This window comes from Geotrypetes seraphini, chromosome 2 (genome assembly GCF_902459505.1).
Source record: "Geotrypetes seraphini chromosome 2, aGeoSer1.1, whole genome shotgun sequence".
Taxonomy (NCBI): domain Eukaryota; kingdom Metazoa; phylum Chordata; class Amphibia; order Gymnophiona; family Dermophiidae; genus Geotrypetes; species Geotrypetes seraphini.
In genome coordinates this window covers 429,231,262-429,243,509 of record NC_047085.1, presented here as the reverse complement: position 1 = coordinate 429,243,509, position 12,248 = coordinate 429,231,262, and the positions used below count along the sequence as shown (strand labels likewise).

At 44.0% G+C, this 12,248-nt stretch overlaps 1 protein-coding gene across 1 annotated transcript in view; it reads left to right on the top strand.

Moving 5' to 3' along the window:
• Positions 1-12,248, top strand: part of LOC117354200 (GTP-binding protein 10-like) — a 366,380-nt gene that overhangs the window by 241,638 nt on the left and 112,494 nt on the right. The gene's annotated exons all lie outside the window — the stretch shown is intronic.

The following is a 12,248-nucleotide window of genomic DNA, read 5'->3' as shown; positions in this document are numbered from 1 at the left end:
ACAAAAAAACGGTGGCCACAGATGTAGGCCCTTGGAAGATCAGCTTTGGAACTTCTTTATCCTCTATTGACATTCACCAGGCATAGGAAGCATACATATGTAGGGAGGAACTGTATATACTCAAATATAAACCGAGCTAACATTTCTACCCCCTCCCCCTTTTTTTAGGAGAAAAATGTTAACTTGAATATAAACTGACGGTTTATATTCAAGTACCAGGACTAGGGGTACCAGACGTCTGGAAAAACCTAGACATGTCCTCTGAAAGGACTGTTCGGGTGCCTGGAGGAATGTTCAAAACCCAGCAGTTTGTCCAGGTTTTGGAAGTCCCCGAGCTTGGGGCTGTGTCTGTAGGTCTTCGGTGCATTCTTTTACATTGATATGATGACATATGCATACATGCATGACAGTGTCGACATCCGCGCAAGCACAGAGGGCCTCCAGACCTCGAGGAAGGAGATGGGATGTTCGCCTGGGGGCAGGGCTGGGAGTGTAATTGGGTGGAGTTGGCGGCAGGATGAGGTAGGGTTGGGGATAAATCAGATTTTTTTTAAAGAGGAAATCTGGAAACCCTAACCAGGACAGAAGTGATCCCTCCTCTCTTCCCTGAGGTGTCCTGTCTGCTGGCTCTGCAGCCAGGCAGTCAGCCAGTCCACCCCCTTCTCCCCTACCGGTCCCAGACCTTATTGCCCTGGTGGTCCAGTGGTGCGAGGAGCTGGAGCTACCAATCCCTCCCTCCCTTCCCCAAAGTGACTGTTACCTCAGTAACCAACCATCCTGACCCCTTTCTAGATCCCCCTCAGGCCTACCTTAGGTCCCTGTTGGTCCAAAAGTGACCCAGAGCAGGAGCAAACTTTCTATACTCCTGCCTGGCAGTCTCCGTAGTAAAAAAAAAAAGGCTGCTGTGAGTTCCTGTGGCAACTTCACGAGACTGCCAAGTCTTGTGAGGTTGCCATTGGGAGGTAGGAGGGGTGGCTGAATGAGACTCGAATATAAATCAAGTCCTCCTTTTATGGGCCAAAATTCTCGATTTATATTTGAGTATATATGGTAAACCCAGCCCATTAAAAGAAAGAAAGAAAAATCTGTTTCCTGCATGGTGTGCTATATTACAGAAATGTAGAGGACAATCAGTATGCACTATTTGCTAGCTAAACATTTTACTTCTGACTTGTATGAATTTTTAAAAAATTTTACATGTCAACTCGTTTACATCTGGATTTTGTTAGTCCACTAAAATAACATTAGAAACCACATTCCACTATAAGGTCACATTAAGAAAATATAAAAGGCCCAGCGTGATGGTTCTCTGGCATGCTATTTTGATATGACTTATGTTTGTTTTTGCTTTGGAATTTGTCAGATTCAAATTGGCCAATTCATGTTTTCCTAGTAAATATTTCTGAGCTACTATATGTGATTACGTATTTACGCAGAAGATATTGTGACTCTGCCCCTTTAATTTTGTTTTAACACTTGCAGTTACTTCATTCTTTTTTATTTGTTGTTGTTTATAGCACTTTAAAGATAAACTACCTTTTTCATTAGAAACATTTCTATACCTCATAATCATATCTTCCAAAAATGCCTTACAGACTTAATCCTAATAATGTTATAACCAAAGCTCCAGTTTGCTGTGGCAGAGGCAGATTTCTCAAGATTCTGTAGCAAGAGGTAGCGATATTTTGTGGTAAAATTAACAAAATTCTGCAGCAATTATGCAGCATATTTGCATAAATTAGAATTATTTTTCATACTAAATAATGTAAATTTATTCTGCAGAATAAAAATAAAGAAGTCTTGCAACCCTTTTTGTTATTTTGACTGTTTTGTGTGTAAGGAATTGAAAATAGTGTGTGGGAAGAGAGGAAGATGAGTTCTCAGGGAGGAGAGAAAAGAGAAATAGGAAGAATTGGAGATAGGGAAACAAGAAAGATTTAAACAAGTTAACAGGTTCTGGAGCCCAGACTTAATCAAATGCATCCTGAAGCGATTGAGTCTTCAATTGGCTGTTTGTTTTTTTTAATTGATTGATCGATTTAACAGATTTATATTTTGCATTATCACTAACAATACATAATTAACCCCCCTTTTATGCAGCCGCGTTAGGCTTTTTTATCGCCAGCTATGGCAGTATTAGATCTGACGCTCATAGGAATTTTATGAGCGTCGGAGCTAATACTGACATGGCCGGCGATAAAAAAGCCTAATGTGATTTCGTAAAAGAGGGAGTAAAACAATTAAAATACATATCCAAGCACAATATTTAGGACAAAACAGTACAAAACATTATTGTCTTCCCACAAATTAGTATAGATCACCCCTTTCACTCCTCAAATAAAATCTTAAAGCTTCAAAGCATATCTCAAGTCTTTGCTATATCATACCTCACAGAATACTCATTTACTGTATATGTACAAAAAGCCATTTTCAGCACTATTTTATATTAGCTGAGATCCCACTCTGAAAAATGCCACTAAGTTCCAATCTTGCATGCCATAAATAAGGAAGAAAAAGAAAACTAGCATCTGTAGAGTGCAATGTGTGCTCTGCTTTCTGCCATTCCAACAATTTGATTAACATGGGGGAATGCACTGAATCCTTAACAGACTTAACAATCAACAGGTCTCAGGTAAGTGAATCATTAAATGCCTCTACACACATGGGGAAAAGGGGCAAAGTCTGGAAAGCAGTATACTAATGCCCATAGTATGGGAAATAGGTTTTTGGATCTAGAGATTATGATGAAAGAGGCTAATTTGGATTTAATGGCGATAGCTTGGTTCATAGTCAAGAAGAATATCGTTCTTGGAAAAATTAGTTCGTGGCACCAAAGTCAAGTAAACCAAGGCAAAGACCATCTAATATGACAAGATAACTGCTACTTTTTCTGTTTGATTGAACATTGTTGATTTATCATTTATAGTGAATTACAGCATATACTTATAGCCTTTAATGCATTTGAAAAAGGACATATAAGCGCAATGATGGTCCTGTAATAACTTGCTTTGGTTTCCATGTAAGATATACAAGACTGAGCACTTATAAAATAACACTAAATATAATTTTTTTAATAATTTATAGTAACAGACTTATATGTTTCAAATAAAAAATAAATAATATTAAAAATTACAATAGTTGATAACAATTTAGGTAGTTGGTTCATAGAGAACCATGACTGGAATATTGTTATACCAGAGTAGGAAGAAAAGGAAGGAGAGTGGCTTTATATTAAAGCCACATAATTGCTAGACCTACAGGGTAAAGAAGAGGCACTGTGGGTCAGTCTGGGAAAAGGAAATAGTAAATGTACTGTATCTACCTTAGTATGATACAGACAGAAGTGAATAGAAATTTGATTGAAGACATTCAAAATATAGCTGTAAAAGGGGAAGTATTACTAATAAGTGATTTTAATTTGTCAGATATTGATTGGGGTATCCCTATTGCAGGGTCTCCAAAAGTAGGGAAATCTGGATTCTTTGCATGGAGAACTGTTCCTGCAGTTGTTAACAAAACCAACGTAAAATGGGGTCATACTGAACTTAGGGTCTGATTCTGTACAGGATGCCGGTCTCGGTGGCTGCCTAAGAAGCGGCTGAGAATCGTGTACTGGTGTCCTAAACAGAATCACATCTGCCCTAATGGACAGACGCCTAATCTCCCGATTCTTGAAGCGGTGCCCATGTCACAGGTATCGGTTAGAGAATGTAATGTAATGTAATGTAATTTATTTCTTATATACCGCTAAACTCCGTTAGGATTCTAAGCGGTTTACAGAAAAAATAGACAATAGGGTGCATTAAAATTATAAGTAAAATAGGTACTTAGATATTCCCTTACTGTCCCGAAGGCTCACAATCTAACTAAAGTACCTAGAAAAATGACAATTAGTAGAGTAATGAAAAAATAAAATAGAGATAGATGAGAAAAAATAAGAAAATAAACATTCTAATAAGACTACAATGGTCTAAAGGACTTTGAAAGGTTGAAAAAAGAGGGGAGATGGGAAATAGAAGCAGAAGGGAGAACCGTTGAAACTATAGAATTCTTGGGAAATTTAAATAATAAAGTAGGAAACAAAAACCAAGTGGCAAAACAATGAATGAGATTTAATAATAAAATATCATAAACTAAAAAAGAAAGTGAAAAAATAAAAACAAACAGTCAAGACTGAAGTCCAGCTTGAAATGACTTCACTGCTTTGGCTGCGAAACTTCTCCAGATGTCATCCGATCCTTGTCAGCAAACCGGAAGCCCCAAATCCAGTGTCTCCGGTCATCAACTCGTCTAAGATATTCACTCTCTGCGCCTGCATGTCAAATTCGCTGATTCTGTCTCCTTTCAGGACAGGCACCGCTCGCGTCTCTCTGACCGTTTGCGGCGCCAACCATGGCCTCCCCCTCGTGGTGGCGGTGGTGGTCGTGGGGGGTCGCTCCTCATGGCCGAAGCTAGCGGCTGCAGCGTCTTCCCTGAGTCGACGCTGCTCAGCAGGCCCAGGCAGGCGTCAGGGCCGGGTGCCTCTAGCGGCGGGCGAACGCCAGGTTGGCTGCCGGCTTCTCGGCGACAGGGGTGACAGCGATGATGGGATGGAGAGGCTGGGTGAGCGATTGCGCCGGAGGCATCTCCTTGCCCGCATACTTCAGCTCCAACTCGGCAATCCTCACCAACGCGACCTGCCCCAACAATGCCCGATAAAAACTGAACAGTGACATCGTAAGGGGGGGGGGGGCGGTCTGTTCTGGGCGCCATGTTGGTCAGGGGCACATTAACTCCTCCTCTTTTTCTGCAGCAGAGTTGGCAGCTGCGCTGAGGTGTAGGAAGGTCCAGTGATGACTCACTCACACGCCAAGCCCTGGAGGAAGAGAGGTGGCCTGGGAGCCCTGGAGATGTCAGTTGCAGTGTGAGCAGGCAAAAGGCAGGAGCAGGCGAACGGCTCAACTGCCGCAGATCAGGAGTGTTCCCGGCTGCTTCTGGGGGGCGGAGCTTGCTCACACGCCGAGCCCCGGAGGAAGAGAGGTGGCCTGGGAGTCCCGGAGGTGTCAGTTGCGATGCGAGCAGGGAACAGGCAGGAGCAGGTGAACGGCTTAACTGCCGCAGTTCAGGGGGGTTCCCGGCTGCTTCTGGGGGGCGGCACTCGATCACACGCCAAGCCCCGGAGGAAGAGATGTGGCCTGGGAGCTCTGGAGATGTCGGCTGCAGTGCGAGCAGGCAAAAGGCAGGAGCAGGCGAATGGCTCAACTGCCGCAGTTCAGAGGGTTCCTGGCTGCTTCTGGGGGGCTGATCTCGCTCACACACCGAGCCCTGGAGGAAGAGAGGTGGCCTGGGAGCCCTGGAGATGTCAGTTATGATGAGAGCAGGCAAAAGGCAGGAACAGGCGAACGGCTCATAGTATCTGCTGATGTTTAGAATTTACAGCTGGTCTTTTCTCATAACGCATATACCATATGCTTCTTTTGCTTGGTTGATGTCCTTTTAGAGGATTTTATAATTAAATAGATGAAGAATTGTTGTTTAAAAGGAGGGAGCTCAACTGTCAGCCAGCCACCATCCAGCCTCCAAGTTCCGGAATCACACCTTAGCTTGATCGCAAAGAAAGGTGGCCACACTTCGGAGAGTACTGCCGGCTCAGCTGATCAGGGGTAAATATCCCTGCCATGATCTGCTGAGCCAGCTGCGGCAGAGGACCTCCCCAACATGTACCCCCAAAATCGGCAGGAGGGATGCCCACTTCCTCCTGCCACTGACCTTCTTGAACTCCCGACAACCCCTAATTGTAGCCTGGCAGGAGGGATGCCCACTCCCTTCTGACGCCAAACCCCCGACACCCCCCAAATGTAGCTCGACAGGAGGGATGCTCACTTTCTCCTCCTGCTGACCCTTCTGAACCCGCAGACCCCCCAAATGAAAACTGGAAGGAGGGATGCCACTCCCTCCTGCCAATGCCTTCCCCAAACCACCGACACTACCCCATTGAAGATGGGCAGGAAGGATGCCCACTCCCTCCTATCAACACCCTCCCAGAACCCCCGACTATCAACACTCCCCAACATCTCTAAACCTATTCAGACATCCCCCCACCCCATACCTTTTTGAAGTCTGACTGGAAGGATGCTTACTCCCTCCGGCCAGCAGGCCCACCTCTTCAAAATGGTGGACCTTCCCCTTTCTGGTGCATCCCATTTTGGAAAGGCAGGCCTGCCAACCGGAGGGACTTTCTTCAAAAAGTTACTGGGGTTGGGAGAGTGTCGGGATGGGCTTAGGGGTTTCAGGGGTGTTGAAGTTCAGGGAGATAGTGTTGGGGGTTCAGCAAGAAGGAATGGGCATCCTTCCTGCCAGTCTTCAATGGGGGTGGTAGTGGGGGTTCGGAGAGGGTGTTGGCAGAAGGGAGTGGGCATCCCTCCTGCTAGTTTTCACTCTAGTTACCACTGTGTAAGACTTTGGTGAGACTTCATTTAGAATATTGTGTACAATCCTGGAGACCGCACCTTTAAAAAGATATAAACAGGATGGAGTTGGTTCAGAGGAAGGCTACTAAAATAGTAAGGTGTATGAGGAGACTTAAATATCTCAATATGTATACTATGTAGGAAAGGCTGGAGAGGGGAGATATGATAGAGATGTTTAAATACTTACGTGGTGTAAATGCTCATGAGGACAGTCTCAGTCGAAAGGAAGCTCCAGAGTGAGAGAGCATGGAATGAAGTTAAAAGGTGGTAGGTTCAGGAGTAATCTAAGGAAATACTTTTTTACAGAAAGTGTGGTGGATGTGTGGAATAGTCTCCTGGTAGAGGTGGTGGAGGCATTCAAGAATATGAATTTGAATATGCATATGAATTCAAGAATATGAATATCCATATGAATTCAAGAAAGCATGGGACAGACACATGGGATCTCTTAAGAAGAGGAGGAGATAGTGGATGCTGTGGATGGGCAGACTGGATGGACCATTTGTCCTTTATCTGCCATTGTGTTTCTGTTTCCTTCAGTACCTTCGGAAATACTCCTTCCAGCCCCGTCGCTTTCTCTACTTTTAGCTTAGCTAGCTCTTCACGAACATAGTCTTCTGAAAATCATCAATGATTTACCACATCTCCATTTCTATTTGTGTTTGTCTTCTGCAGTCCTGCTCTTGGCCTTCAGCAGTGAACACAGGAAATAAATATTTTGTTAAACAATTCAGCCTCTTTATCACCTTCCACATATTCTTCCCCTTCACCTTTGAGACTCACAACCCCAGTTTTGCACTTCCTCCTATCACTAACATCTAAAAAAATACTGTCTCCCTGTTTTACCATGTCAGCTATTTTTTCTTCTAGTTCTATCATTCCTTTCCTGACTACTCTACTAGTTTCTCTTAACTTTTCCAGATATTTTTCCTTTTTCTGCAATCTTTTGTAAATTATGAAGGCTAATCTCTTTTTTCTTACCTTTTCTGCTACTTTTGAGAACCAAAGCAGTCTTCTTTATTTCTTACTTTTCTTAAGAAATGGTTTGTTGCCCTTATTATTGTTCCTTTGAATTTGTCCACTGCTTTCCTGCTTCTTCCAGATGTTCCCATCCAGACAACTCCTTGCTATAAACCCCCTTCTGAACAAAGGGTTTGGTTTTTTTAATGTCTAGAACCTTCACGTTTGAATGAACCCTTGCTATATCTGACTAAATAAAAATAAAATATTTGAAATCACTAAATATTAAACTAGACCAACTGAGGATCACTGGATGTCAAGTGATCACCCACTATAACATCAGAAATACTGTCCCCATTCGTAAGCACTAGGGCTGATTCTGTAAAGAGTATCCTGTTTACAGAATCAGCCTCTTAGTGTTTATGAAAGGGGAGAGTATTTCTGATCCTACCACCGTCTGACACCTAATCGGGACACATCCTACCACCATCTGGAGGCCAATCGGGACACACATTTTTAGGAAAAAAATCCATAAGGCAAGATGCCTACACTGTAGGCATTTGTCACGGGTCTAGGAGATGGGTAGGGATACCTAAACTCGCCCAAGGCTGGGCGTGGACATGGTTTCACCCGGAAGTGGCCTTGGGTGAGTTTTAAGTGGCCCTAGGTTTCTCCCTAGGGCCACGACAAATGCCTGAAATGTAGGCCAGCAAAAGTTAAAAGTAGATGCGACCAGCTGAGCTGATTGCAGCAAGAGAATCCCCAATCAACTGAGCCAGCAGGACTGCCCAAAACCATGCTTCATAGAGTCCTTCCTGCTAACCTGATTGGGGGAAAATACCCCTGCTGTGATCAGCTGAGCCGGCTGCGGCAGAGGACCCCCGCCATGTACTCCCAAAATTGGCAGGAGGGATGCCCACTCCCTCCTGTCGCCCACCCTCCTGAACCCCCAACCCCCCCAATGTAGCCCAGCAGGAGGGATGCCCATTCCCTCCTACCGTTGACCCTCCCAAACTCCCGACACCCCCGAATTGTAACTCAGCAGGAGGGATGCCCACTCCCTCCTGCTGCTGGCTCCTTTGATCCCCTGAACCCCCCAAATAAAAACTAGTAGGAGAGATGCCTTCTGCCGACACCCTTTCCGAACCCCCAACACCACCCCCATTGAAGACTGGCAGGAAGGATGCCCATTCCCTAAGGGTAAAATAGAGGGGTGACATGATCGAGACATTCAAGTATCTCACGGGCCGCATCGAGGTGGAAGAAGATATCTTATTTTTCAAGGGGCCCGCAGCAACAAGGGGGCATCCGTGGAAAATCGGGGGCGGGAAACTGCACGGGGACACCAGGAAATTATTTTTCACTGAAAGGGTGGTTGATCGCTGAAATAGTCTTCCACTTCAGGTTATTGAGGCCAGCAGCGTGACTGATTTTAAGGCCAAATGGGATAGACACGTGGGATCTATTCACAGAGAAAGATAGGGGAGGGTCATTGGGGTGGGCAGACTAGATGGTCCGTGGCCCTTATCTGCCGTCTATTTCTATGTTTCTATGTTACCCTTAGCTGTTGGCAGGTGCTTCCGAAGTTGTAATTCTCATCACAGATAGGTGTTGGAAATGTAGACCTTGAAAATCCTTTCCTACATTTCTGGTGCCTATCTGTGAAGTAGCTGCAATTCTATAAATGGTGCCATCATATGATTGACACCTAATTGACACAGCTTTTGTGGGAAGCTGTTGATCATGACTCCATTTATAGATTCCAGGCCTATATGCAGGTACTTTTTCTCTGTCCCTAGTTGGCTTACAATCTCAGGTTTTGTACCTGGGACAATGGAGAGTTAAATGACTTGCGCAGGGTCACAAGGAGCTGTAGTGGGAATTGAACCCAGTTTGCCATAATCACAGTCTGCTGTACTGACCATTAGGCTAGTACTATGTGTTCTGCCTAGAGACTCTGCCCAGCAAAGTATGCACTGTTGAAGATATGTATGTAGTTACAAAATAGCATGTAGTTGATTTCCCAGCATTTAATGCATTTATCCCAGGATCCTGGCTATTTATGTGCATGTTTGCTACATAAATGTTAGTGCTTTCTTTATAGAATTACCCCCACTATGATTTTCTCTGTTTTCTTCTCCCAAGCCTTTAATGGAAGTAGCAACTAACTTCCTACTAACACCAGCTGTACATGCTGTAGCAGGACTTGCCTATCCTCACCTACCCAGACCTGTCTCATGTATTCTTTCCCCGTGTAACCCCAATGTATTAAGTAACTTCATTCTTCTCTCATGGATTCTTTCCCCATGTAACTCCAATTTATTATGTAACATCTTTTCTTCATGCATTCTATAATTCGCTGATTGTCCAGCCTTCTTTCAATGTGAACCGCCTAGAAGTCATTTGACTATGGCGGTATAGAAAAATAAAGTTATTATTATTATTATTACCCTAGCTGAGATTATATTTATGCATCTTTCTGACTTCATTCTCAACTTTCTTGAAGTTAGTTCTAACTCCTATTACTCTGTTTTATCTGTGTATGTGTTCCATCTCCTTTTACGCCATTTGCAATTAAGATGTTTTATTGCATATTGTGTTGAGACTGCAGGTAGCAAACTATACCATACTATGTACAGTACTGTTATTTTTAACTTCTGTAACTGTCTATTGCTTGTATTGAACTTATTCTTGCTGTACAATGTCTTGGGTGAATTTCTTCAAAAAGATGGTAAATAAATTCTAATCAATGGAAAAATAGCAATATTTTATTACCTCATGTATTTGCAGTTTTAATGATAATGTCGAATCAATTGAGATTTCAAGGTTACAGATGGAGGGCTGTAGTGGTGGTTTCTTTTTTATTATTTCACAAATTTTCAATAACAACCAAGCAAAAACACTTCTACAGAAATCTTGAGGAAATTTTATAATAAATACAAAAAGAACAATCGTAGAACACAGTCAACTACAATGTGGGGCAGTGTACAAGAAAATTCACAAAGGGAAAAAATGGAATACCACTATTACTATCAATAAAGCAAACTGTAGCTAAATTTTCCAGATTACATTATATTATCAACAAGGGTCTTAACAGGTGAATTAGAGAGAACTCTCCTATTGGTGATAAATGAGGATAGCTGAGACGACTCAAAAAAAGACACATTTTACTGAATTCAATTTAACTACACATTTACGTGAATATTTAAGGAAAGAGAGTGCCCGTAATTGGAGCACTCCAGGTTTAAGCAACATAAAACTCTTTGTACACCTCTGAGTTTCTCTAGTCAAATCTGGAAAAATCTTTATCACACTTCTCTTAAAGGGAATGGGGCTCATAATAAAAAAAAAAAATCATCTTAAAAGTGGCATAAATGGGTTCTTGGATGATCAAAAAGCCTAATTGTCCAAGTACCCATAATCAAAGCTGGTTTTAGACGTATCTAAAACCAGCTTAGGCCTTTCCCCTACCTCTAAATGCACAGAGAGAAAAGAGGCATTTTTAGAGGCGGAAAAAGGGCGGGAGGTGGGCCGACCTACACTTAGGTGTAACAACAGGTATAACCAAAGATTTTGACAGGTTGCCTAGTCAGCACTTATACGTTTTTACTTAGGTATAAGTGCCGAAAAAGGGGCCGCTGAGCTGATCGCTGCAGCTCAGCAGCCCCAGCAACCTGCCTATCACTGCAGGAGAGATGACTCATCTCTCCTGCCGCAATGATGCTCACCCACACCCCTCCGAACCGCAGCACTTTGGGGTGAGCATCGGGGCAGGGCATCGGGGCAGTTCGGAAGGGGTGGGCGATCATCATCGCGGCAGGAGAGATGAGCCATCTCTCCTGCAGCGATGAGCCCTTCCCCTTACAACAATCGGGCAAGAGGGAGCCCAAGCCCTCCTGCCCAGCAGCACCCTCACCCCCTCATCAGCCGATTCTGATGGGGCCAGGAGGGAGCCCAAGCCCTCCTGGCCCGGTGACACCCCCTACCCCCCACCCCCACTAAAATACAACCTCCCCTGCTGACCCCATGACCCCCCCAACCCCCTTACAATTAAATCGTTGGTCGGACGGACGGGTGCCAAGCCCGTCCATCCGACAGGCCAGCCATCCGTTGAATGGCTGGCCTTAAGGCCTGATTGGCCCAGGCGGCTCAATTCCCATTTTTAGCAGCGAGATGCTTGTTACCTGATGTTATATTCGTTTTTTGAGAAGTTTTAGTTGACTTTCTTTTTTGTTCGAAGTCTGGTAAGACCTATCAGAGTGGAACATATTCTAGATATTCACATTGGTGGCACTCAAGACTCCTGAGGAAGGCCTGGTGGCCGAAACATGTGCATGTCGAGTCATTGGATGTATTTTTATGTCATTGGATGAATAAAGATTCCTATATTATCAGATGCATTGGAGGACACTTTCATTAGTGCACATCATTCTGATCTGGACAATTCCACTCAGCCTTTGGTACACCTTATTTATACCTCATTCTCGTCCAAAAAATTGTCCAAGTCAAAAATGCCTAGAACAAGACCTTTTGGGCGTGAGAGAGACCAGCAAAGTAATGAACTGGACACCTAGACATGGCAACACAGTAGAGGGGCACCTTACAGGGCACTTCTGCAAACTTCACAAAAGGGTGCCATATAAACATCTCATCACAACTCCTGTATAGGTCATGGTGAGCCCCCCAAAACCTACTAGATCCACCTGTCTACAACCCCAATAGCCCTTATGGCTGCAGGTGGCATCTATATGGCAGTACAGCAGGGTTGGGGGGTTTTGGGGGGTGCATATGTTTCACCATGAATGCAGTGGTTAGAGTAGTTTATGGGCCTGGGTCCTC